At 50.3% G+C, this 26,080-nt stretch overlaps 7 non-coding genes across 7 annotated transcripts; all 7 read right to left on the bottom strand.

Moving 5' to 3' along the window:
• Nucleotides 1-2,222: 2,222 nt before the first annotated feature.
• LOC138496810 (U4 spliceosomal RNA) lies at nucleotides 2,223-2,357 on the bottom strand. The gene has a single exon (XR_011278288.1). It is a non-coding gene; the product is annotated as a U4 spliceosomal RNA (small nuclear RNA).
• A 3,518-nt stretch (nucleotides 2,358-5,875) lies between these two features.
• Nucleotides 5,876-6,016, bottom strand: LOC138496676 (U4 spliceosomal RNA). The gene has a single exon (XR_011278166.1). It is a non-coding gene; the product is annotated as a U4 spliceosomal RNA (small nuclear RNA).
• A 3,518-nt stretch (nucleotides 6,017-9,534) lies between these two features.
• LOC138496811 (U4 spliceosomal RNA) lies at nucleotides 9,535-9,675 on the bottom strand. The gene has a single exon (XR_011278289.1). It is a non-coding gene; the product is annotated as a U4 spliceosomal RNA (small nuclear RNA).
• A 3,508-nt stretch (nucleotides 9,676-13,183) lies between these two features.
• On the bottom strand, nucleotides 13,184-13,318 carry LOC138496813 (U4 spliceosomal RNA). The gene has a single exon (XR_011278290.1). It is a non-coding gene; the product is annotated as a U4 spliceosomal RNA (small nuclear RNA).
• A 3,516-nt stretch (nucleotides 13,319-16,834) lies between these two features.
• On the bottom strand, nucleotides 16,835-16,975 carry LOC138496605 (U4 spliceosomal RNA). Its single transcript, XR_011278101.1, has one exon. It is a non-coding gene; the product is annotated as a U4 spliceosomal RNA (small nuclear RNA).
• Nucleotides 16,976-20,476: 3,501 nt separating this feature from the next.
• LOC138496607 (U4 spliceosomal RNA) lies at nucleotides 20,477-20,617 on the bottom strand. The gene has a single exon (XR_011278103.1). It is a non-coding gene; the product is annotated as a U4 spliceosomal RNA (small nuclear RNA).
• A 3,519-nt stretch (nucleotides 20,618-24,136) lies between these two features.
• On the bottom strand, nucleotides 24,137-24,277 carry LOC138496640 (U4 spliceosomal RNA). Its single transcript, XR_011278133.1, has one exon. It is a non-coding gene; the product is annotated as a U4 spliceosomal RNA (small nuclear RNA).
• Between the last annotated feature and the right edge of the window lie 1,803 nt (nucleotides 24,278-26,080).

Below are 26,080 nucleotides of genomic sequence, written 5' to 3' on the forward strand. Positions count from 1 at the left end.
GCCCTGCCTATTGTTAGGTTCTCTCTGATGGCAGCGCATACTGATGAGAGTTAAGTGAAGCAGGCCTGCGAAGAGGCCTGTTCACAGAACTAACACAGGGCAGGAAACCCCAACACCTTTTTCATATGCAATGTGTCAGCTTGAAGCTAGCTCCCACCCCTCTGTATGAAGGCCATTGAATGTCATGTGTGGAACAACTGTTTACAATAGGCAACCGCTGCAGGGCCACCCCCTTTCAGACGGAAGATATATGTGATTTGATGCAGACAGTCTGTTCTCGAGCTCAATTAACCAGAGAGCCACTTTGATCCACAGGAGACAGGAAGATGGGTGCGGCTTAGTAGTACATGTTGTCACCCCTTACCTTTCCTGTTGCAAAGCACTCTGGTCATGACCTTACGCATGACAGAAGATTGGTGGTGGGGACCCAGGATTGGGTCTTTAAGGTAGGCTTAGCATGCTCCAATCACTGGGGCCCATTTGGCTTTAAAAGAGGGCTGAGCCCCTCACTAAGCAGATCATCCGACGACTTCAAAAGGAGTACGAAGAAGGACTCATTCGGACCCTCGGTGATGGTACAGTCTGCCTCACGGCTTCCGCCAGTGAAGGAAGTCCAGGATTTCCAAGAGGGAAGCAAAATACCTCCCAAAACATCTCCCAGGGAACAGAGGGAGATACCCGACTCAGAGGATCCATCAAGCAGCACCAGAACCGGTACCCAGCCAGCACACAGCGTGCCCTGCTAGGTTAAGCCAGCAAGCTTCCTAGGTGGGAAGTGCCAGAGAGTCTCTGAACAAAGGACAAGGCCGTTGCCGGCAAACACTCTTCTCAGCTTTGGGTCGGCCGCCTTAAACGTCGACCCAAGCGTTGAGACGAAGCTCGGAGGAGTGACACAACAAGCATCAACCAGCGTCCATCTTTTAAGGACTTTTTCGAAGCAGTCGAGCTCTCAAACTGCGACCGGCTGCACCACTGTGGCTGTTCTCACCCTGCAGTCACTAAAGCCGTCTGAGAACCCTCGACCAGCGTTCCAGATCCACCAACCAGCACACAGACAACGATTCTTCACCCCGAGCCGCCGGGTAGGGCAGCCTGCAGCCGTCCGCCCAGCCTCGCTTACCAAACTGCCTGCCAACTGATATCCGCATCTGTCGTCCCTCTTGAACTCTGTCGCCGGAGCTACAAAGCATGCTGGAAGCGACTCGATGCTGTCGAGTACCAAGATCATCTCAAACACTAGTTACATTGTGGTTCTGTCCCCCTGGTCCTTCTCCGAAGGCCCTTAGTGACATTTACGACCCCTTGCTCCCTTGCTGCTGCAACCAAATAACCTTGAACAGTTCAGACTGATTGCTTTACCGACTACACTCCTGTCAGTATCCAGAGTGCATCCCTCTCCTTTGTGAAACTGTCTGTCCCCTGTTTTCCTTTATAGGGTGGGTTGTATTTTGTAGTGTGTTAGAACTGTCTGTTGTATTAATACTAAAGTAGATATTTGTATACAACCTTGACTGGACAGTCCCTTTTATCAGTGGGTCACAATTGTTTTTTCGCTCTGTTGCAACTAACCAGCCTAACGTTCCGTCCACTGTTCGGACCCCTTCCGGTGTGCTAGAGGTGTGGGACTGATTGATGGTCTCGAAAGCGATATTCCTCCCTGGACCACTAGTGCCCCGGAAGTTGATTCGTCACACCAAGAGAGGTCGGGTTGTTGACTCCATGTGAATATGTGTCTATAGAATGCATGGGGACAGAAATGCCCTTTTGCCTCTCTTGGGAAGACTGAGATGGTGAGCGAAGGCCAAAGGTAAAGCGACCCCTCTGCTGCGGTTGGCTTCAGTGGCAGCCAGACCTCCCTGAGTAACCATCCAACAATCTGATGACTTTCGCAAGAGTAGATGTGGCAAAGAGGATCGAAGGCAGACAGGTCACTGTCTGCTAGGTTCTGAAAGCTCATGGTTTTCATGTCGTGAGATCAGGAAGGCAGTGAGACAACTGAGGCGCTTAATGCACCTGCTGCATGGTCACGGTTCCATAGACTTCGCTGCGCCGCTTGGAGTTTACGAATGCGCTAGCTTCTGGAAGTAAACCCCTTTGTTGAGGGTAGGCCACGAGAGAACAAAGAATAGAAGGGATGGGTTCCGAAAAACACACCCCTCTTGCTAGGTCTTCTCCAGTGGAGTAAAAGCGTCATTGTCTCCTTCTCAAACAAATCGGTTCAGCCTCCGTAGAGACTGTCAAAAATTACCAATTCCAGCTATATTTCAAGCTGTCATGGCGGGGTATTGGGTAAAGTTTTCAATAAGCAATAATCGCGCCTCGATTCATGAGCTACGATACTGCCACTGCACAAAGCTAAAGCACCTGACCCAGAGGCCTGTGCGCCCCGGGAATGGATTCCCATTTAACTTGCAGTGATCCCAGCAAGCTTCATCCTGAGCATCCTTTGTCAAACTCATAAAACCGCCTGGATTCCAGTGCCGAGATTTGTTGAGGTGAACACCTGTATCATCTTGCGCTCACCAAACTGACAGCAAATATAGTAGCAAGGTATGCATAGGATTCTGGGAGTAAACATGCAAATGAGCAGGCTGCTACCTGTGCGCTCTTTCCCTTAGCATGATCGGTGGCCTGTTGGCAAGTGACCCCGCCCTCCTGAGAGATTATTGGGCAGGCCGCTGCTAAGGCAACATGGGAGAGGCTTGAGAATGCAAAGAGCCATTGGAGGATTGCACAGGAGCGAGGACAGCATCGAGAAATGGGCTCCTTTGGGGACAGGTGAAGTGATGCTCCACCAGGACGACCAGCTGTTTCTGCAGTGCAGCCAGGACATTGACAAGAAGTGAATCAATTTGTCTCTGAGCGTTCCAACTGTTGACCAAACCATTACAATTTCGATACATTTCCATGCCATCACATACCTACCTGTTTGTGGTAATTGCACTTGTCCTTGAATATAGACCCGATTTTGCAGGGGACTCTGGGAAAAGTGAAAAGGTCCTATGTAATTCACGTCTTGTACCCTGTCTCATAGGGCGGACCGGGCAATTCTACTTCCACTCCACTGCCAAAAATGAAGCGGCCTTGCCCTGTTCAGGCTTTTTGCTGTAGCCCCTGGGCCTTTGCAGAGCCATCTGCTTAGTGTGGCTCTGCCACTGAGGTCAGAAGAGAACATTTAGCCTGAGAAACGGCTGTCTGTGTGTGCAGCTGGGAGAAGACACTGTTGCCATGGGAAAGACATGCCTGTTTGCTGTGAAAATGAAGTGCAGACACAGACAGAAGAGACCACTTGACTGGTAGGAATTGAAGAACCTGACCAAGAGTGAGGAATTAGACCATCCGCACGGGGAGTGTGCGCTCCGCCTGGGCTGGTTTGATACTTTTAAAAAAGAAATGGAATGTTGGTAGGTAAACCTCCTGGAAATGTGTGGGGCTATTCCGCACACATTTCCCAATGGACACTGCACAACAAACACATAGTCAAGTGCACTCTGGGGGACACAGTCTACCGGTGCGGTCCTCCTGTCACATTTAGCTGCAATGTGACAGCCATGGGTACATCAAAGCATCTCTGAAGGGGAAGGCAACGCCTTCCTCCGGCCCTGGTCAGCCTACTTAAAATAGCAAAGGCTCCATCGATATGCCCTGCCTATTGTTAGGTTCTCTCTGATGGCAGCGCATACTGATGAGAGTTAAGTGAAGCAGGCCTGCGAAGAGGCCTGTTCACAGAACTAACACAGGGCAGGAAACCCCAACACCTTTTTCATATGCAATGTGTCAGCTTGAAGCTAGCTCCCACCCCTCTGTATGAAGGCCATTGAATGTCATGTGTGTAACAACTGTTTACAGTAGGCAACCGCTGCAGGGCCACCCCCTTTCAGAGGGAAGATATATGTAATTTGATGGAGACAGTCTGTTCTCGAGCTCAATTAACCAGAGAGCCACTTTGATCCACAGGAGACAGGAAGATGGGTGCGGCTTAGTAGTACATGTTGTCACCCCTTACCTTTCCTGTTGCAAAGCACTCTGGTCATGACCTTACGCATGACAGAAGATTGTTGGTGGGGACCCAGGATTGGGTCTTTAAGGTAGGCTTAGCATGCTCCAATCACTGGGGCCCATTTGGCTTTAAAAGAGGGCTGAGCCCCTCACTAAGCAGATCATCCGACGACTTCAAAAGGAGTATGAAGAAGGACTCATTCGGACCCTCGGTGATGGTACAGTCTGCCTCACAGCTTCCGCCAGTGAAGGAAGTCCAGGATTTCCAAGAGGGAAGCAAAATACCTCCCAAAACATCTCCCAGGGAACAGAGGGAGATACCCGACTCAGAGGATCCATCAAGCAGCACCAGAACCGGTACCCAGCCAGCACACAGCGTGCCCTGCTAGGTTAAGCCAGCAAGCTTCCTAGGTGGGAAGTGCCAGAGAGTCTCTGAACAAAGGACAAGGCCGTTGCCGGCAAACACTCTTCTCAGCTTTGGGTCGGCCGCCTTAAACGTCGACCCAAGCATTGAGAAGAAGCTCGGAGGAGTGCCACAACAAGCATCAACCAGCGACCATCTTTTAAGGACTTTTTTGAAGCAGTCGAGCTCTCAAACTGCGACCGGCTGCACCACTGTGGCTGTTCTCACGCTGCAATCACTAAAGCCGTCTGAGAACCCTCGACCAGCGTTCCAGATCCACCAACCAGCACACAGACAACAATTCTTCACCCCGAGCCGCCGGGTAGGGCAGCCTGCAGCCGTCCGCCCAGCCTCGCTTACCAAACTGCCTGCCAACTGATATCCGCATCTGTCGTCCCTCTTGAACTCTGTCGCCGGAGCTACAAAGCATGCTGGAAGCGACTCGATGCTGTCGAGTACCAAGATCATCTCAAACACCAGTTACATTGTGGTTCTGTCCCCCTGGTCCTTCTCCGAAGGCCCTTAGTGACATTTACGACCCCTTGCTCCCTTGCTGCTGCAACCAAATAACCTTGAACAGTTCAGACTGATTGCTTTACCGACTACACTCCTGTCAGTATCCAGAGTGCATCCCTCTCCTTTGTGAAACTGTCTGTCCCCTGTTTACCTTTATAGGGTGGGTTGTATTTTGTAGTGTGTTAGAACTGTCTGTTGTATTAATACTAAAGTAGATATTTGTATACAACCTTGACTGGACAGTCCCTTTTATCAGTGGGTCACAATTGTTTTTTCGCTCTGTTGCAACTAACCAGCCTGACGTTCCGTCCACTGTTCGGACCCCTTCCGGTGTACTAGAGGTGTGGGACTGATTGATGGTCTAGAAAGCGATATTCCTCCCTGGACCACTAGTGCCCCGGAAGTTGATTCATCACACCAAGAGAGGTCGGGTTGTTGACTCCACGTGAATATGTGTCTATAGAATGCATGGGGACAGAAATGCCCTTTTGCCTCTCTTGGGAAAACTGAGATGGTGAGCGAAGGCCAAAGGTAAAGCGACCCCTCTGCTGCGGTTGGCTTCAGTGGCAGCCAGACCTCCCTGAGTAACCATCCAACAATCTGATGACTTTCGCAAGAGCAGAGGTTGAACAGATGTGGCAAAGAAGATCGAAGGCAGACAGGTCACTGTCTGCTAGGTTCTGAAAGCTCATGGTTTTCATGTCGTGAGATCAGGAAGGCAGCGAGACAACTGAGGCGCTTAATGCACCTGCTGCATGGTCACGGTTCCATAGACTTCGCTGCGCCGCTTGGAGTTTACGAATGCGCTAGCTTCTGGAAGTAAACCCCTTTGTTGAGGGTAGGCCACGAGAGAACAAAGAATAGAAGGGATGAGTTCCGAAAAACACACCCCTCTTGCTAGGTCTTCTCCAGTGGAGTAAAAGCGTCATTGTCTCCTTTTCAAACAAATCGGTTCAGCCTCCGTAGAGACTGTCAAAAATTACCAATTCCAGCTATATTTCAAGCTGTCATGGCGGGGTATTGGGTAAAGTTTTCAATAAGCAATAATCGCGCCTCGGTTAAACCTCATGAGCTACGATACTGCCACTTCGCAAAGCTAAAGCACCTGACCCAGAGGCCTGTGCGCTCCGGGAATGGATTCCCATTTAACTTGCAGTGATCCCAGCAAGCTTCATCCTGAGCATCCTTTGTCAAACTCATAAAACCGCCTGGATTCCAGTGCCGAGATTTGTTGAGGTGAACACCTGTATCATCTTGCGCTCACCAAACTGACAGCAAATATAGTAGCAAGGTATGCATAGGATTCTGGGAGTAAACATGCAAATGAGCAGGCTGCTACCTGTACGCTCTTTCCCTTAGCATGATAGGTGGCCTGTTGGCAAGTGACCCCGCCCTCCTGAGAGATTATTGGGCAGGCCGCTGCCAAGGCAATATGGGAGAGGCTTGAGAATGCAAAGAGCCATTGGAGGATTGCACAGGAGCGAGGACAGCATCGAGAAATGGGCTCCTTTGGCGACAGGTGAAGTGATGCTCCACCAGGACGACCAGCTGTTTCTGCAGTGCAGCCAGGACATTGACAAGAAGTGAATCAATTTGTCTCTGAGCGTTCCAACTGTTGACCAAACCATTACAATTTCGATACATTTCCATGCCATCACATACCTACCTGTTTGTGGTAATTGCACTTGTCCTTGAATATAGACCCGATTTTGCAGGGGACTCTGGGAAAAGTGAAAAGGTCCTATGTAATTCACGTCTTGTACCCTGTCTCATAGGGCGGACCCTGCAATTCTACTTCCACTCCACTGCCAAAAATGAAGCGGCCTTGCCCTGTTCAGGCTTTTTGCTGTAGCCCCTGGGCCTTTGCAGAGCCATCTGCTTAGTGTGGCTCTGCCACTGAGGTCAGAAGAGAACATTTAGCCTGAGAAACGGCTGTCTGTGTGTGCAGCTTGGAGAAGACACTGTTGCCATGGGAAAGACATGCCTGTTTGCTGTGAAAATGAAGTGCAGACACAGACAGAAGAGACCACTTGACTGGTAGGAATTGAAGAACCTGACCAAGAGTGAGGAATTAGACCATCCGCACGGGGAGTGTGCGCTCCGCCTGGGCTGGTTTGATACTTTTAAAAAAGAAATGGAATGTTGGTAGGTAAAACTCCTGGAAATGTGTGGGGCTATTCCGCACACATTTCTCAATGGACACTGCACAACAAACACATAGTCAAGTGCACTCTGGGGGACACAGTCTACCGGTGCGGTCCTCCTGTCACATTTAGCTGCAATGTGACAGCCATGGGTACATCAAAGCATCTCTGAAGGGGAAGGCAACGCCTTCCTCCGGCCCTGGTCAGCCTACTTAAAATAGCAAAGGCTCCATCGATATGCCCTGCCTATTGTTAGGTTCTCTCTGATGGCAGCGCATACAGATGAGAGTTAAGTGAAGCAGGCCTGCGAAGAGGCCTGTTCACAGAACTAACACAGGGCAGGAAACCCCAACACCTTTTTCATATGCAATGTGTCAGCTTGAAGCTAGCTCCCACCCCTCTGTATGAAGGCCATTGAATGTCATGTGTGGAACAACTGTTTACAGTAGGCAACCGCTGCAGGGCCACCCCCTTTCAGAGGGAAGATATATGTGATTTGATGGAGACAGTCTGTTCTCGAGCTCAATTAACCAGAGAGCCACTTTGATCCACAGGAGACAGGAAGATGGATGCGGCTTAGTAGTACATGTTGTCACACCTTACCTTTCCTGTTGCAAAGCACTCTGGTCATGACCTTACGCATGACAGAAGATTGTTGGTGGGGACCCAGGATTGGGTCTTTAAGGTAGGCTTAGCATGCTCCAATCACTGGGGCCCATTTGGCTTTAAAAGAGGGCTGAGCCCCTCACTAAGCAGATCATCCGACGACTTCAAAAGGAGTACGAAGAAGGACTCATTCGGACCCTCGGTGATGGTACAGTCTGCCTCACAGCTTCCGCCAGTGAAGGAAGTCCAGGATTTCCAAGAGGGAAGCAAAATACCTCCCAAAACATCTCCCAGGGAACAGAGGGAGATACCCGACTCAGAGGATCCATCAAGCAGCACCAGAACCGGTACCCAGCCAGCACACAGCGTGCCCTGCTAGGTTAAGCCAGCAAGCTTCCTAGGTGGGAAGTGCCAGAGAGTCTCTGAACAAAGGACAAGGCCGTTGCTGGCAAACACTCTTCTCAGCTTTGGGTCGGCCGCCTTAAACGTCGACCCAAGCATTGAGAAGAAGCTCGGAGGAGTGCTACAACAAGCATCAACCAGCGACCATCTTTTAAGGACTTTTTCAAAGCAGTCGAGCTCTCAAACTGCGACCGGCTGCACCACTGTGGCTGTTCTCACGCTGCAGTCACTAAAGCCGTCTGAGAACCCTCGACCAGCGTTCCAGATCCACCAACCAGCACACAGACAACGATTCTTCACCCCGAGCTGCCGGGTAGGGCAGCCTGCAGCCGTCCGCCCAGCCTCGCTTACCAAACTGCCTGCCAACTGATATCCGCATCTGTCGTCCCTCTTGAACTCTGTCGCCGGAGCTACAAAGCATGCTGGAAGCGACTCGATGCTGTCGAGTACCAAGATCATCTCAAACACCAGTTACATTGTGGTTCTGTCCCCCTGGTCCTTCTCCGAAGGCCCTTAGTGACATTTACGACCCCTTGCTCCCTTGCTGCTGCAACCAAATAACCTTGAACAGTTCAGACTGATTGCTTTACCGACTACACTCCTGTCAGTATCCAGAGTGCATCCCTCTCCTTTGTGAAACTGTCTGTCCCCTGTTTTCCTTTATAGGGTGGGTTGTATTTTGTAGTGTGTTAGAACTGTCTGTTGTATTAATACTAAAGTAGATATTTGTATACAACCTTGACTGGACAGTCCCTTTTATCAGTGGGTCACAATTGTTTTTTCGCTCTGTTGCAACTAACCAGCCTGACGTTCCGTCCACTGTTCGGACCCCTTCCGGTGTACTAGAGGTGTGGGACTGATTGATGGTCTAGAAAGCGATATTCCTCCCTGGACCACTAGTGCCCCGGAAGTTGATTCGTCACACCAAGAGAGGTCGGGTTGTTGACTCCACGTGAATATGTTTCTATAGAATGCATGGGGACAGAAATGCCCTTTTGCCTCTCTTGGGAAGACTGAGATGGTGAGCGAAGGCCAAAGGTAAAGCGACCCCTCTGCTGCGGTTGGCTTCAGTGGCAGCCAGACCTCCCTGAGTAACCATCCAACAATCTGATGACTTTCGCAAGAGCAGAGGTTGAACAGATGTGGCAAAGAGGATCGAAGGCAGACAGGTCACTGTCTGCTAGGTTCTGAAAGCTCATGGTTTTCATGTCGTGAGATCAGGAAGGCAGCGAGACAACTGAGGCGCTTAATGCACCTGCTGCATGGTCACGGTTCCATAGACTTCGCTGCGCCGCTTGGAGTTTACGAATGCGCTAGCTTCTGGAAGTAAACCCCTTTGTTGAGGGTAGGCCACGAGAGAACAAAGAATAGAAGGGATGGGTTCCGAAAAACACACCCCTCTTGCTAGGTCTTCTCCAGTGGAGTAAAAGCGTCATTGTCTCCTTTTCAAACAAATCGGTTCAGCCTCCGTAGAGACTGTCAAAAAATACCAATTCCAGCTATATTTCAAGCTGTCATGGCGGGGTATTGGGTAAGGTTTTCAATAAGCAATAATCGCGCCTCGGTTAAACCTTATGATCTACGATACTGCCACTGCGCAAAGCTAAAGCACCTGACCCAGAGGCCTGTGCGCTCCGGGAATGGATTCCCATTTAACTTGCAGTGATCCCAGCAAGCTTCATCCTGAGCATCCTTTGTCAAACTCATAAAACCGCCTGGATTCCAGTGCCGAGATTTGTTGAGGTGAACACCTGTATCATCTTGCGCTCACCAAACTGACAGCAAATATAGTAGCAAGGTATGCATAGGATTCTGGGAGTAAACATGCAAATGAGCAGGCTGCTACCTGTGCGCTCTTTCCGTTAGCATGATAGGTGGCCTGTTGGCAAGTGACCCCGCCCTCCTGAGAGATTATTGGGCAGGCCGCTGCCAAGGCAACATGGGAGAGGCTTGAGAATGCAAAGAGCCATTGGAGGATTGCACAGGAGCGAGGACAGCATCGAGAAATGGGCTCCTTTGGGGACAGGTGAAGTTATGCTCCACCAGGACGACCAGCTGTTTCTGCAGTGCTGCCAGGACATTGACAAGAAGTGAATCAATTTGTCTCTGAGCGTTCCAACTGTTGACCAAACCATTACAATTTCGATACATGTCCATGCCATCACATACCTACCTGTTTGTGATAATTGCAGTTGTCCTTGAAAATAGACCCGATTTTGCAGGGGACTCTGGGAAAAGTGAAAAGGTCCTATGTAATTCACGTCTTGTACCCTGTCTCATAGGGCGGACCCTGCAATTCTACTTCCACTCCACTGCCAAAAATGAAGCGGCCTTGCCCTGTTCATGCTTTTTGCTGTAGCCCCTGGGCCTTTGCAGAGCCATCTGCTTAGTGTGGCTCTGCCACTGAGGTCAGAAGAGAACATTTAGCCTGAGAAACGGCTGTCTGTGTGTGCAGCTTGGAGAAGACACTGTTGCCATGGGAAAGACATGCCTGTTTGCTGTGCAAATGAAGTGCAGACACAGACAGAAGAGACCACTTGACTGGTAGGAATTGAAGAACCTGACCAAGAGTGAGGAATTAGACCATCCGCACGGGGAGTGTGCGCTCCGCCTGGGCTGGTTTGATACTTTTAAAAAAGAAATGGAATGTTGGTAGGTAAACCTCCTGGAAATGTGTGGGGCTATTCCGCACACATTTCCCAATGGACACTGCACAACAAACACATAGTCAAGTGCACTCTGGGGGACACAGTCTACCGGTGCGGTCCTCCTGTCACATTTAGCTGCAATGTGACAGCCATGGGTACATCAAAGCATCTCTGAAGGGGGAAGGCAACGCCTTCCTCCGGCCCTGGTCAGCCTACTTAAAATAGCAAAGGCTCCATCGATATGCCCTGCCTATTGTTAGGTTCTCTCTGATGGCAGCGCATACTGATGAGAGTTAAGTGAAGCAGGCCTGCGAAGAGGCCTGTTCACAGAACTAACACAGGGCCGGAAACCCCAACACCTTTTTCATATGCAATGTGTCAGCTTGAAGCTAGCTCCCACCCCTCTGTATGAAGGCCATTGAATGTCATGTGTGGAACAACTGTTTACAGTAGGCAACCGCTGCAGGGCCACCCCCTTTCAGAGGGAAGATATATGTGATTTGATGCAGACAGTCTGTTCTCGAGCTCAATTAACCAGAGAGCCACTTTGATCCACAGGAGACAGGAAGATGGGTGTGGCTTAGTAGTACATGTTGTCACCCCTTACCTTTCCTGTTGCAAAGCACTCTGGTCATGACCTTACGCATGACAGAAGATTGGTGGTGGGGACCCAGGATTGGGTCTTTAAGGTAGGCTTAGCATGCTCCAATCAATGGGGCCCATTTGGCTTTAAAAGAGGGCTGAGCCCCTCACTAAGCAGATCATCCGACGACTTCAAAAGGAGTACGAAGAAGGACTCATTCGGACCCTCGGTGATGGTACAGTCTGCCTCACGGCTTCCGCCAGTGAAGGAAGTCCAGGATTTCCAAGAGGGAAGCAAAATACCTCCCAAAACATCTCCCAGGGAACAGAGGGAGATACCCGACTCAGAGGATCCATCAAGCAGCACCAGAACCGGTACCCAGCCAGCACACAGCGTGCCCTGCTAGGTTAAGCCAGCAAGCTTCCTAGGTGGGAAGTGCCAGAGAGTCTCTGAACAAAGGACAAGGCCGTTGCCGGCAAACACTCTTCTCAGCTTTGGGTCGGCTGCCTTAAACGTCGACCCAAGCATTGAGAAGAAGCTCGGAGGAGTGCCACAACAAGCATCAACCAGCGACCATCTTTTAAGGACTTTTTCGAAGCAGTCGAGCTCTCAAACTGCGACCGGCTGCACCACTGTGGCTGTTCTCACGCTGCAGTCACTAAAGCCGACTGAAAACCCTCGACCAGCGTTCCAGATCCACCAACCAGCACACAGACAACGATTCTTCACCCCGAGCCGCCGGGTAGGGCAGCCTGCAGCCGTCCGCCCAGCCTCGCTTACCAAACTGCTTGCCAACTGATATCCGCATCTGTCGTCCCTCTTGAACTCTGTCGCCGGAGCTACAAAGCATGCTGGAAGCGACTCGATGCTGTCGAGTACCAAGATCATCTCAAACACCAGTTACATTGTGGTTCTGTCCCCCTGGTCCTTCTCCGAAGGCCCTTAGTGACATTTACGACCCCTTGCTCCCTTGCTGCTGCAACCAAATAACCTTGAACAGTTCAGACTGATTGCTTTACCGACTACACTCCTGTCAGTATCCAGACTGCATCCCTCTCCTTTGTGAAACTGTCTGTCCCCTGGTTTCCTTTATAGGGTGGGTTGTATTTTGTAGTGTGTTAGAACTGTCTGTTGTATTAATACTAAAGTAGATATTTGTATACAACCTTGACTGGACAGTCCCTTTTATCAGTGGGTCACAATAGTTTTTTCGCTCTGTTGCAACTAACCAGCCTGACGTTCCGTCCACTGTTCGGACCCCTTCCGGTGTACTAGAGGTGTGGGACTGATTGATGGTCTAGAAAGCGATATTCCTCCCTGGACCACTAGTGCCCCGGAAGTTGATTCGTCACACCAAGAGAGGTCGGGTTGTTGACTCCACGTGAATATGTGTCTATAGAATGCATGGGGACAGAAATGCCCTTTTGCCTCTCTTGGGAAGACTGAGATGGTGAGCGAAGGCCAAAGGTAAAGCGACCCCTCTGCTGCGGTTGGCTTCAGTGGCAGCCAGACCTCCCTGAGTAACCATCCAACAATCTGATGACTTTCGCAAGAGCAGATGTGGCAAAGAGGATCGAAGGCAGACAGGTCACTGTCTGCTAGGTTCTGAAAGCTCATGGTTTTCATGTCGTGAGATCAGGAAGGCAGCGAGACAACTGAGGCGCTTAATGCACCTGCTGCATGGTCACGGTTCCATAGACTTCGCTGCGCCGCTTGGAGTTTACGAATGCGCTAGCTTCTGGAAGTAAACCCCTTTGTTGAGGGTAGGCCACGAGAGAACAAAGAATAGAAGGGATGGGTTCCGAAAAACACACCCCTCTTGCTAGGTCTTCTCCAGTGGAGTAAAAGCGTCATTGTCTCCTTTTCAAACAAATCGGTTCAGCCTCCGTAGAGACTGTCAAAAATTACCAATTCCAGCTATATTTCAAGCTGTCATGGCGGGGTATTGGGTAAAGTTTTCAATAAGCAATAATCGCGCCTCGGTTCATGAGCTACGATACTGCCACTGCGCAAAGCTAAAGCACCTGACCCAGAGGCCTGTGCGCCCCGGGAATGGATTCCCATTTAACTTGCAATGATCCCAGCAAGCTTCATCCTGAGCATCCTTTGTCAAACTCATAAAACCGCCTGGATTCCAGTGCCGAGATTTGTTGAGGTGAACACCTGTATCATCTTGCGCTCACCAAACTGACAGCAAATATAGTAGCAAGGTATGCATAGGATTCTGGGAGTAAACATGCAAATGAGCAGGCTGCTACCTGTGCGCTCTTTCCCTTAGCATGATAGGTGGCCTGTTGGCAAGTGACCCCGCCCTCCTGAGAGATTATTGGGCAGGCCGCTACCAAGGCAACATGGGAGAGGCTTGAGAATGCAAAGAGCCATTGGAGGATTGCACAGGAGCGAGGACAGCATCGAGAAATGGGCTCCTTTGGGGACAGGTGAAGTGATGCTCCACCAGGACGACCAGCTGTTTCTGCAGTGCAGCCAGGACATTGACAAGAAGTGAATCAATTTGTCTCTGAGCGTTCCAACTGTTGACCAAACCATTACAATTTCGATACATTTCCATGCCATCACATACCTACCTGTTTGTGGTAATAGCACTTGTCCTTGAATATAGACCCGATTTAGCAGGGGACTCTGGGAAAAGTGAAAAGGTCCTATGTAATTCACGTCTTGTACCCTGTCTCATAGGGCGGACCCTGCAATTCTACATCCACTCCACTGCCAAAAATGAAGCGGCCTTGCCCTGTTCAGGCTTTTTGCTGTAGCCCCTGGGCCTTTGCAGAGCCATCTGCTTAGTGTGGCTCTGCCACTGAGGTCAGAAGAGAACATTTAGCCTGAGAAACGGCTGTCTGTGTGTGCAGCTTGGAGAAGACACTGTTGCCATGGGAAAGACATGCCTGTTTGCTGTGAAAATGAAGTGCAGACACAGACAGAAGAGACCACTTGACTGGTAGGAATTGAAGAACCTGACCAAGGGTGAGGAATTAGACCATCCGCACGGGGAGTGTGCGCTCCGCCTGGGCTGGTTTGATACTTTTAAAAAAGAAATGGAATGTTGGTAGGTAAACCTCCTGGAAATGTGTGGGGCTATTCCGCACACATTTCCCAATGGACACTGCACAACAAACACATAGTCAAGTGCACTCTGGGGGACACAGTCTACCGGTGCGGTCCTCCTGTCACATTTAGCTGCAATGTGACAGCCATGGGTACATCAAAGCATCTCTGAAGGGGAAGGCAACGCCTTCCTCCGGCCCTGGTCAGCCTACTTAAAATAGCAAAGGCTCCATCGATATGCCCTGCCTATTGTTAGGTTCTCTCTGATGGCAGCGCATACTGATGAGAGTTAAGTGAAGCAGGCCTGCGAAGAGGCCTGTTCACAGAACTAACACAGGGCAGGAAACCCCAACACCTTTTTCATATGCAATGTGTCAGCTTGAAGCTAGCTCCCACCCCTCTGTATGAAGGCCATTGAATGTCATGTGTGGAACAACTGTTTACAGTAGGCAACCGCTGCAGGGCCACCCCCTTTCAGAGGGAAGATAAATGTGATTTGATGGAGACAGTCTGTTCTCGAGCTCAATTAACCAGAGAGCCACTTTGATCCACAGGAGACAGGAAGATGGGTGCGGCTTAGTAGTACATGTTGTCACCCCTTACCTTTCCTGTTGCAAAGCACTCTGGTCATGACCTTACGCATGACAGAAGATTGTTGGTGGGGACCCAGGATTGGGTCTTTAAGGTAGGCTTAGCATGCTCCAATCACTGGGGCCCATTTGGCTTTAAAAGAGGGCTGAGCCCCTCACTAAGCAGATCATCCGACGACTTCAAAAGGAGTACGAAGAAGGACTCATTCGGACCCTCGGTGATGGTACAGTCTGCCTCACAGCTTCCGCCAGTGAAGGAAGTCCAGGATTTTCAAGAGGGAAGCAAAATACCTCCCAAAACATCTCCCAGGGAACAGAGGGAGATACCCGACTCAGAGGATCCATCAAGCAGCACCAGAACCGGTACCCAGCCAGCACACAGCGTGCCCTGCTAGGTTAAGCCAGCAAGCTTCCTAGGTGGGAAGTGCCAGAGAGTCTCTGAACAAAGGACAAGGCCGTTGCCAGCAAACACTCTTCTCAGCTTTGGGTCGGCCGCCTTAAACGTCGACCCAAGCATTGAGAAGAAGCTCGGAGGAGTGCCACAACAAGCATCAACCAGCGACCATCTTTTAAGGACTTTTTGAAGCAGTCGAGCTCTCAAACTGCGACCGGCTGCACCACTGTGGCTGTTCTCATGCTGCAGTCACTAAAGCCGTCTGAGAACCCTCGACCAGCATTCCAGATCCACCAACCAGCACACAGACAACGATTCTTCACCCCGAGCCGCCGGGTAGGGCAGCCTGCAGCCGTCCGCCCAGCCTCGCTTACCAAACTGCCTGCCAACTGATATCCGCATCTGTCGTCCCTCTTGAACTCTGTCGCCGGAGCTACAAAGCATGCTGGAAGCGACTCGATGCTGTCGAGTACCAAGATCATCTCAAACACCAGTTACATTGTGGTTCTGTCCCCCTGGTCCTTCTCCGAAGGCCCTTAGTGACATTTACGACCCCTTGCTCCCTTGCTGCTGCAACCAAATAACCTTGAACAGTTCAGACTGATTGCTTTACCGACTACACTCCTGTCAGTATCCAGAGTGCATCCCTCTCCTTTGTGAAACTGTCTGTCCCCTGTTTTCCTTTATAGGGTGGGTTGTATTTTGTAGTGTGTTAGAACTGTCTGTTGTATTAATACTAAAGTAGATATTTGTATACAACCTTGACTGGACAGTCCCTTTTATCAGTGGGTCACAATTGTTTTTTCGCTCTGTTGCAACTAACCAGCCTGACGTTCCGTCCACTGTTCGGACCCCTTCCGGTGTACTAGAGGTGTGAGACTGATTGATGGTCTAGAAAGCGATATTCCTCCCTGGACCACTAGTGCCCCGGAAGTTGATTCGTCACACCAAGAGAGGTCGGGTTGTTGACTCCACGTGAATATGTGTCTATAGAATGCATGGGGACAGAAATGCCCTTTTGCCTCTCTTGGGAAGACTGAGATGGTGAGCGAAGGCCAAAGGTAAAGCGACCCCTCTGCTGCGGTTGGCTTCAGTGGCAGCCAGACCTCCCTGAGTAACCATCCAACAATCTGATGACTTTCGCAAGAGCAGAGGTTGAACAGATGTGGCAAAGAGGATCGAAGGCAGACAGGCACTGTCTGCTAGGTTCTGAAAGCTCATGGTTTTCATGTCGTGAGATCAGGAAGGCAGCGAGACAACTGAGGCGCTTAATGCACCTGCTGCATGGTCACGGTTCCATAGACTTCGCTGCGCCGCTTGGAGTTTACGAATGCGCTAGCTTCTGGAAGTAAACCCCTTTGTTGAGGGTAGGCCACGAGAGAACAAAGAATAGAAGGGATGGGTTCCGAAAAACACACCCCTCTTGCTAGGTCTTCTCCAGTGGAGTAAAAGCGTCATTGTCTCCTTTTCAAACAAATCGTTTCAGCCTCCGTAGAGACTGTCAAAAATTACCAATTCCAGCTATATTTCAAGCTGTCATGGCGGGGTATTGGGTAAAGTTTTCAATAAGCAATAATCGCGCCTCGGTTAAACCTCATGAGCTACGATACTGCCACTGCGCAAAGCTAAAGCACCTGACCCAGAGGCCTGTGCGCCCCGGGAATGGATTCCCATTTAACTTGCAGTGATCCCAGCAAGCTTCATCCTGAGCATCCTTTGTCAAACTCATAAAACCGCCGGGGTTCCAGTGCCGAGATTTGTTGAGGTGAACACCTGTATCATCTTGCGCTCACCAAACTGACAGCAAATATAGTAGCAAGGTATGCATAGGATTCTGGGAGTAAACATGCAAATGAGCAGGCTGCTACCTGTGCGCTCTTTCCCTTAGCATGATAGGTGGCCTGTTGGCAAGTGACCCCGCCCTCCTGAGAGATTATTGGGCAGGCCGCTGCCAAGGCAACATGGGAGAGGCTTGAGAATGCAAAGAGCCATTGGAGGATTGCACTGGAGCGAGGACAGCATCGATAAATTGGCTCCTTTGGGGACAGGTGAAGTGATGCTCCACCAGGACGACCAGCTGTTTCTGCAGTGCAGCCAGGACATTGACAAGAAGTGAATCAATTTGTCTGTGAGCGTTCCAACTGTTGACCAAACCATTACAATTTCGATACATGTCCATGCCATCACATATCTACCTGTTTGTGATAATTGCAGTTGTCCTTGAAAATAGACCCGATTTTGCAGGGGACTCTGGGAAAAGTGAAAAGGTCCTATGTAATTCACGTCTTGTACCCTGTCTCATAGGGCGGACCCTGCAATTCTACTTCCACTCCACTGCCAAAAATGAAGCGGCCTTGCCCTGTTCAGGCTTTTTGCTGTAGCCCCTGGGCCTTTGCAGAGCCATCTGCTTAGTGTGGCTCTGCCACTGAGGTCAGAAGAGAACATTTAGCCTGAGAAACGGCTGTCTGTGTGTGCAGCTTGGAGAAGACACTGTTGCCATGGGAAAGACATGCCTGTTTGCTGTGCAAATGAAGTGCAGACACAGACAGAAGAGACCACTTGACTGGTAGGAATTGAAGAACCTGACCAAGAGTGAGGAATTAGACCATCCGCAAGGGGAGTGTGCGCTCCGCCTGGGCTGGTTTGATACTTTTAAAAAAGAAATGGAATGTTGGTAGGTAAACCTCCTGGAAATGTGTGGGGCTATTCCGCACACATTTCCCAATGGACACTGCACAACAAACACATAGTCAAGTGCACTCTGGGGGACACAGTCTACCGGTGCGGTCCTCCTGTCACATTTAGCTGCAATGTGACAGCCATGGGTACATCAAAGCGTCTCTGAAGGGGGAAGGCAACGCAGTCCTCCGGCCCTGGTCAGCCTACTTAAAATAGCAAAGGCTCCATCGATATGCCTTGCCTATTGTTAGGTTCTCTCTGATGGCAGCGCATACTGATGAGAGTTAAGTGAAGCAGGCCTGCGAAGAGGCCTTTTCACAGAACTAACACAGGGCAGGAAACCCCAACACCTTTTTCATATGCAATGTGTCAGCTTGAAGCTAGCTCCCACCCCTCTGTATGAAGGCCATTGAATGTCATGTGTGGAACAACTGTTTACAGTAGGCAACCGCTGCAGGGCCACCCCCTTTCAGAGGGAAGATATATGTGATTTGATGGAGACAGTCTGTTCTCGAGCTCAATTAACCAGAGAGCCACTTTGATCCACAGGAGACAGGAAGATGGGTGCGGCTTAGTAGTACATGTTGTCACCCCTTACCTTTCCTGTTGCAAAGCACTCTGGTCATGACCTTACGCATGACAGAAGATTGTTGGTGGGGACCCAGGATTGGGTCTTTAAGGTAGGCTTAGCATGCTCCAATCACTGGGGCCCATTTGGCTTTAAAAGAGGGCTGAGCCCCTCACTAAGCAGATCATCCGACGACTTCAAAAGGAGTACGAAGAAGGACTCATTCGGACCCTCGGTGATGGTACAGTCTGCCTCACAGCTTCCGCCAGTGAAGGAAGTCCAGGATTTCCAAGAGGGAAGCAAAATCCCTCCCAAAACATCTCCCAGGGAACAGAGGGAGATACCCGACTCAGAGGATCCATCAAGCAGCACCAGAACCGGTACCCAGCCAGCACACAGCGTGCCCTGCTAGGTTAAGCCAGCAAGCTTCCTAGGTGGGAAGTGCCAGAGAGTCTCTGAACAAAGGACAAGGCCGTTGCCGGCAAACACTCTTCTCAGCTTTGGGTCGGCCGCCTTAAACGTCGACCCAAGCATTGAGAAGAAGCTCGGAGGAGTGACACAACAAGCATCAACCAGCGTCCATCTTTTAAGGACTTTTTCGAAGCAGTCGAGCTCTCAAACTGCGACCGGCTGCACCACTGTGGCTGTTCTCACGCTGCAGTCACTAAAACCGTCTGAGAACCCTCGACCAGTGTTCCAGATCCACCAACCAGCACACAGACAACGATTCTTCACCCCGAGCCGCCGGGTAGGGCAGCCTGCAGCCGTCCGCCCAGCCTCGCTTACCAAACTGCCTGCCAACTGATATCCGCATCTGTCGTCCCTCTTGAACTCTGTCGCCGGAGCTACAAAGCATGCTGGAAGCGACTCGATGCTGTCGAGTACCAAGATCATCTCAAACACTAGTTACATTGTGGTTCTGTCCCCCTGGTCCTTCTCCGAAGGCCCTTAGTGACATTTACGACCCCTTGCTCCCTTGCTGCTGCAACCAAATAACCTTGAACAGTTCAGACTGATTGCTTTACCGACTACACTTCTGTCAGTATCCAGAGTGCATCCCTCTCCTTTGTGAAACTGTCTGTCCCCTGTTTTCCTTTATAGGGTGGGTTGTATTTTGTAGTGTGTTAGAACTGTCTGTTGTATTAATACTAAAGTAGATATTTGTATACAACCTTGACTGGACAGTCCCTTTTATCAGTGGGTCACAATTGTTTTTTCGCTCTGTTGCAATTAACCAGCCTGACGTTCTGTCCACTGTTCGGACCCCTTCCGGTGTACTAGAGGTGTGGGACTGATTGATGGTCTAGAAAGCGATATTCCTCCCTGGACCACTAGTGCCCCGGAAGTTGATCGTCACACCAAGAGAGGTCGGGTTGTTGACTCCACGTGAATATGTGTCTATAGAATGCATGGGGACAGAAATGCCCTTTTGCCTCTCTTGGGAAGACTGAGATGGTGAGCGAAGGCCAAAGGTAAAGTGACCCCTCTGCTGCGGTTGGCTTCAGTGGCAGCCAGACCTCCCTGAGTAACCATCCAACAATCTGATGACTTTCGCAAGAGCAGAGGTTGAACAGATGTGGCAAAGAGGATCGAAGTCTGCTAGGTTCTGAAAGCTCATGGTTTTCATGTCGTGAGATCAGGAAGGCAGCGAGACAACTGAGGCGCTTAATGCACCTGCTGCATGGTCACGGTTCCAGACTTCGCTGCGCCGCTTGGAGTTTACGAATGCGCTAGCTTCTGGAAGTAAACCCCTTTGTTGAGGGTAGACCACGAGAGAACAAAGAATAGAAGGGATAGGTTCCGAAAAACACACCCCTCTTGCTAGGTCTTCTCCAGTGGAGTAAAAGCGTCATTGTCTCCTTTTCAAACAAATCGGTTCAGCCTCCGTAGAGACTGTCAAAAATTACCAATTCCAGCTATATTTCAAGCTGTCATGGCGGGGTATTGGGTAAAGTTTTCAATAAGCAATAATCGCGCCTCGGTTAAACCTCATGAGCTACGATACTGCCACTGCGCAAAGCTAAAGCACCTGACCCAGAGGCCTGTGCGCCCCGGGAATGGATTCCCATTTAACTTGCAGTGATCCCAGCAAGCTTCATCCTGAGCATCCTTTGTCAAACTCATAAAACCGCCTGGATTCCAGTGCCGAGATTTGTTGAGGTGAACACCTGTATCATATTGCGCTCACCAAACTGACAGCAAATATAGTAGCAAGGTATGCATTGGATTCTGGGAGTAAACATGCAAATGAGCAGGCTGCTACCTGTGCGCTCTTTCCCTTAGCATGATAGGTGGCCTGTTGGCAAGTGACCCCGCCCTCCTGAGAGATTATTGGGCAGGCCGCTGCCAAGGCAACATGGGAGAGGCTTGAGAATGCAAAGAGCCATTGGAGGATTGCACAGGAGCGAGGACAGCATCGAGAAATGGGCTCCTTTGGGGACAGGTGAAGTGATGCTCCACCAGGACGACCAGCTGTTTCTGCAGTGCAGCCAGGACATTGACAAGAAGTGAATCAATTTGTCTCTGAGCGTTCCAACTGTTGACCAAACCATTACAATTTCGATACATTTCCATGCCATCACATACCTACCTGTTTGTGGTAATTGCACTTGTCCTTGAAAATAGACCCGATTTTGCAGGGGACTCTGGGAAAAGTGAAAAGGTCCTATGTAATTCACGTCTTGTACCCTGTCTCATAGGACGGACCCTGCAATTCTACTTCCACTCCACTGCCAAAAATGAAGCGGCCTTGCCCTGTTCAGGCTTTTTGCTGTAGCCCCTGGGCCTTTGCAGAGCCATCTGCTTAGTGTGGCTCTGCCACTAAGGTCAGAAGAGAACATTTAGCCTGAGAAACGGCTGTCTGTGTGTGCAGCTTGGAGAAGACACTGTTGCCATGGGAAAGACATGCCTGTTTGCTGTGCAAATGAAGTGCAGACACAGACAGAGGAGACCACTTGACTGGTAGGAATTGAAGAACCTGACCAAGAGTGAGGAATTAGACCATCCGCACGGGGAGTGTGCGCTCCGCCTGGGCTGGTTTGATACTTTTAAAAAAGAAATGGAATGTTGGTAGGTAAACCTCCTGGAAATGTGTGGGGCTATTCCGCACACATTTCCCAATGGACACTGCACAACAAACACATAGTCAAGTGCACTCTGGGGGACACAGTCTACCGGTGCGGTCCTCCTGTCACATTTAGCTGCAATGTGACAGCCATGGGTACATCAAAGCATCTCTGAAGGGGGAAGGCAACGCCTTCCTCCGGCCCTGGTTAGCCTACTTAAAATAGCAAAGGCTCCATCGATATGCCCTGCCTATTGTTAGGTTCTCTCTGATGGCAGCGCATACTGATGAGAGTTAAGTGAAGCAGGCCTGCGAAGAGACCTGTTCACAGAACTAACACAGGGCAGGAAACCCCAACACCTTTTTCATATGCAATGTGTCAGCTTGAAGCTAGCTCCCACCCCTCTGTATGAAGGCCATTGAATGTCATGTGTGGAACAACTGTTTACAGTAGGCAACCGCTGCAGGGCCACCCCCTTTCAGAGGGAAGATATATGTGATTTGATGGAGACAGTCTGTTCTCGAGCTCAATTAACCAGAGAGCCACTTTGATCCACAGGAGACAGGAAGATGGGTGCGGCTTAGGAGTACATGTTGTCACCACCTACCTTTCCTGTTGCAAAGCACTCTGGTCATGACCTTACGCATGACAGAAGATTGTTGGTGGGGACCCAGGATTGGGTCTTTAAGGTAGGCTTAGCATGCTCCAATCACTGGGGCCCATTTGGCTTTAAAAGAGGGCTGAGCCCCTCACTAAGCAGATCATCCGACGACTTCAAAAGGAGTACGAAGAAGGACCCATTCGGACCCTCGGTGATGGTACAGTCTGCCTCACTGCTTCCGCCAGTGAAGGAAGTCCAGGATTTCCAAGAGGGAAGCAAAATACCTCCCAAAACATCTCCCAGGGAACAGAGGAAGATACCCGACTCAGAGGATCCATCAAGCAGCACCAGAACCGGTACCCAGCCAGCACACAGCGTGCCCTGCTAGGTTAAGCCAGCAAGCTTCCTAGGTGGGAAGTGCCAGAGAGTCTCTGAACAAAGGACAAGGCCGTTGCCGGCAAACACTCTTCTCAGCTTTGGGTCGGCTGCCTTAAACGTCGACCCAAGCATTGAGAAGAAGCTCGGAGGAGTGCCACAACAAGCATCAACCAGCGACCATCTTTTAAGGACTTTTTCGAAGCAGTCGAGCTCTCAAACTGCGACCGGCTGCACCACTGTGGCTGTTCTCACGCTGCAGTCACTAAAGCCGACTGAAAACCCTCGACCAGCGTTCCAGATCCACCAACCAGCACACAGACAACGATTCTTCACCCCGAGCCGCCGGGTAGGGCAGCCTGCAGCCGTCCGCCCAGCCTCGCTTACCAAACTGCTTGCCAACTGATATCCGCATCTGTCGTCCCTCTTGAACTCTGTCGCCGGAGCTACAAAGCATGCTGGAAGCGACTCGATGCTGTCGAGTACCAAGATCATCTCAAACACCAGTTACATTGTGGTTCTGTCCCCCTGGTCCTTCTCCGAAGGCCCTTAGTGACATTTACGACCCCTTGCTCCCTTGCTGCTGCAACCAAATAACCTTGAACAGTTCAGACTGATTGCTTTACCGACTACACTCCTGTCAGTATCCAGACTGCATCCCTCTCCTTTGTGAAACTGTCTGTCCCCTGGTTTCCTTTATAGGGTGGGTTGTATTTTGTAGTGTGTTAGAACTGTCTGTTGTATTAATACTAAAGTAGATATTTGTATACAACCTTGACTGGACAGTCCCTTTTATCAGTGGGTCACAATTGTTTTTTCGCTCTGTTGCAACTAACCAGCCTGACGTTCCGTCCACTGTTCGGACCCCTTCCGGTGTACTAGAGGTGTGGGACTGATTGATGGTCTAGAAAGCGATATTCCTCCCTGGACCACTAGTGCCCTGGAAGTTGATTCGTCACACCAAGAGAGGTCGGGTTGTTGACTCCACGTGAATATGTGTCTATAGAATGCATGGGGACAGAAATGCCCTTTTGCCTCTCTTGGGAAGACTGAGATGGTGAGCGAAGGCCAAAGGTAAAGCGACCCCTCTGCTGCGGTTGGCTTCAGTGGCAGCCAGACCTCCCTGAGTAACCATCCAACAATCTGATGACTTTCGCAAGAGCAGAGGTTGAACAGATGTGGCAAAGAGGATCGAAGGCAGACAGGTCACTGTCTGCTAGGTTCTGAAAGCTCATGGTTTTCATGTCGTGAGATCAGGAAGGCAGCGAGACAACTGAGGCGCTTAATGCACCTGCTGCATGGTCACGGTTCCATAGACTTCGCTGCGCCGCTTGGAGTTTACGAATGCGCTAGCTTCTGGAAGTAAACCCCTTTGTTGAGTGTAGGCCACGAGAGAACAAAGAATAGAAGGGATGGGTTCCGAAAAACACACCCCTCTTGCTAGGTCTTCTCCAGTGGAGTAAAAGCGTCATTGTCTCCTTTTCAAACAAATCGGTTCAGCCTCCGTAGAGACTGTCAAAAATTACCAATTCCAGCTATATTGCAAGCTGTCATGGCGGGGTATTGGGCAAAGTTTTCAATAAGCAATAATCGCGCCTCGGTTAAACCTCATGAGCTACGATACTGCCACTGCGCAAAGCTAAAGCACCTGACCCTGAGGCCTGTGCGCCCCGGGAATGGATTCCCATTTAACTTGCAGTGATCCCAGCAAGCTTCATCCTGAGCATCCTTTGTCAAACTCATAAAACCGCCTGGATTCCAGTGCCGAGATTTGTTGAGGTGAACACCTGTATCATCTTGCGCTCACCAAACTGACAGCAAATATAGTAGCAAGGTATGCATAGGATTCTGGGAGTAAACATGCAAATGAGCAGGCTGCTACCTGTGCGCTCTTTCCCTTAGCATGATAGGTGGCCTGTTGGCAAGTGACCCCGCCCTCCTGAGAGATTATTGGGCAGGCCGCTGCCAAGGCAACATGGGAGAGGCTTGAGAATGCAAAGAGCCATTGGAGGATTGCACAGGAGCGAGGACAGCATCGAGAAATGGGCTCCTTTGGGGACAGGTGAAGTGATGCTCCACCAGGACGACCAGCTGTTTCTGCAGTGCAGCCAGGACATTGACAAGAAGTGAATCAATTTGTCTCTGAGCGTTCCAACTGTTGACCAAACCATTACAATTTCGATACATTTCCATGCCATCACATACCTACCTGTTTGTGATAATTGCACTTGTCCTTGAAAATAGACCCGATTTTGCAGGGGACTCTGGGAAAAGTGAAAAGGTCCTATGTAATTCACGTCTTGTACCCTGTCTCATAGGGCGGACCCTGCAATTCTACTTCCACTCCACTGCCAAAAATGAAGCGGCCTTGCCCTGTTCAGGCTTTTTGCTGTAGCCCCTGGGCCTTTGCAGAGCCATCTGCTTAGTGTGGCTCTGCCACTGAGGTCAGAAGAGAACATTTAGCCTGAGAAACGGCTGTCTGTGTGTGCAGCTTGGAGAAGACACTGTTGCCATGGGAAAGACATTCCTGTTTGCTGTGCAACTGAAGTGCAGACACAGACAGAAGAGACCACTTGACTGGTAGGAATTGAAGAACCTGACCAAGAGTGAGGAATTAGACCATCCGCACGGGGAGTGTGCGCTCCGCCTGGGCTGGTTTGATACTTTTAAAAAAGAAATGGAATGTTGGTAGGTAAACCTCCTGGAAATGTGTGGGGCTATTCCGCACACATTTCCCAATGGACACTGCACAACAAAAACATAGTCAAGTGCACTCTGGGGGACACAGTCTACCGGTGCGGTCCTCCTGTCACATTTAGCTGCAATGTGACAGCCAGGGATACATCAAAGCATCTCTGAAGGGGGAAGGCAACGCCTTCCTCCGGCCCTGGTCAGCCTACTTAAAATAGCAAAGGCTCCATCGATATGCCCTGCCTATTGTTAGGTTCTCTCTGATGGCAGCGCATACTGATGAGAGTTAAGTGAAGCAGGCCTGCGAAGAGGCCTGTTCACAGAACTAACACAGGGCAGGAAACCCCAACACCTTTTTCATATGCAATGTGTCAGCTTGAAGCTAGCTCCCACCCCTCTGTATGAAGGCCATTGAATGTCATGTGTGGAACAACTGTTTACAGTAGGCAACCGCTGCAGGGCCACCCCCTTTCAGAGGGAAGATATATGTGATTTGATGGGGACAGTCTGTTCTCGAGCTCAATTAACCAGAGAGCCACTTTGATCCACAGGAGACAGGAAGATGGGTGCGGCTTAGTAGTACATGTTGTCACCCCTTACCTTTCCTTTTGCAAAGCACTCTGGTCATGACCTTACGCATGACAGAAGATTGTTGGTGGGGACCCAGGATTGGGTCTTTAAGGTAGGCTTAGCATGCTCCAATCACTGGGGCCCATTTGGCTTTAAAAGAGGGCTGAGCCCCTCACTAAGCAG

The sequence above is a fragment of the Ambystoma mexicanum genome, chromosome 10 (genome assembly GCF_040938575.1).
Source record: "Ambystoma mexicanum isolate Mex_15411 chromosome 10, UKY_AmexF1_1, whole genome shotgun sequence".
Lineage (NCBI taxonomy): Eukaryota > Metazoa > Chordata > Amphibia > Caudata > Ambystomatidae > Ambystoma > Ambystoma mexicanum.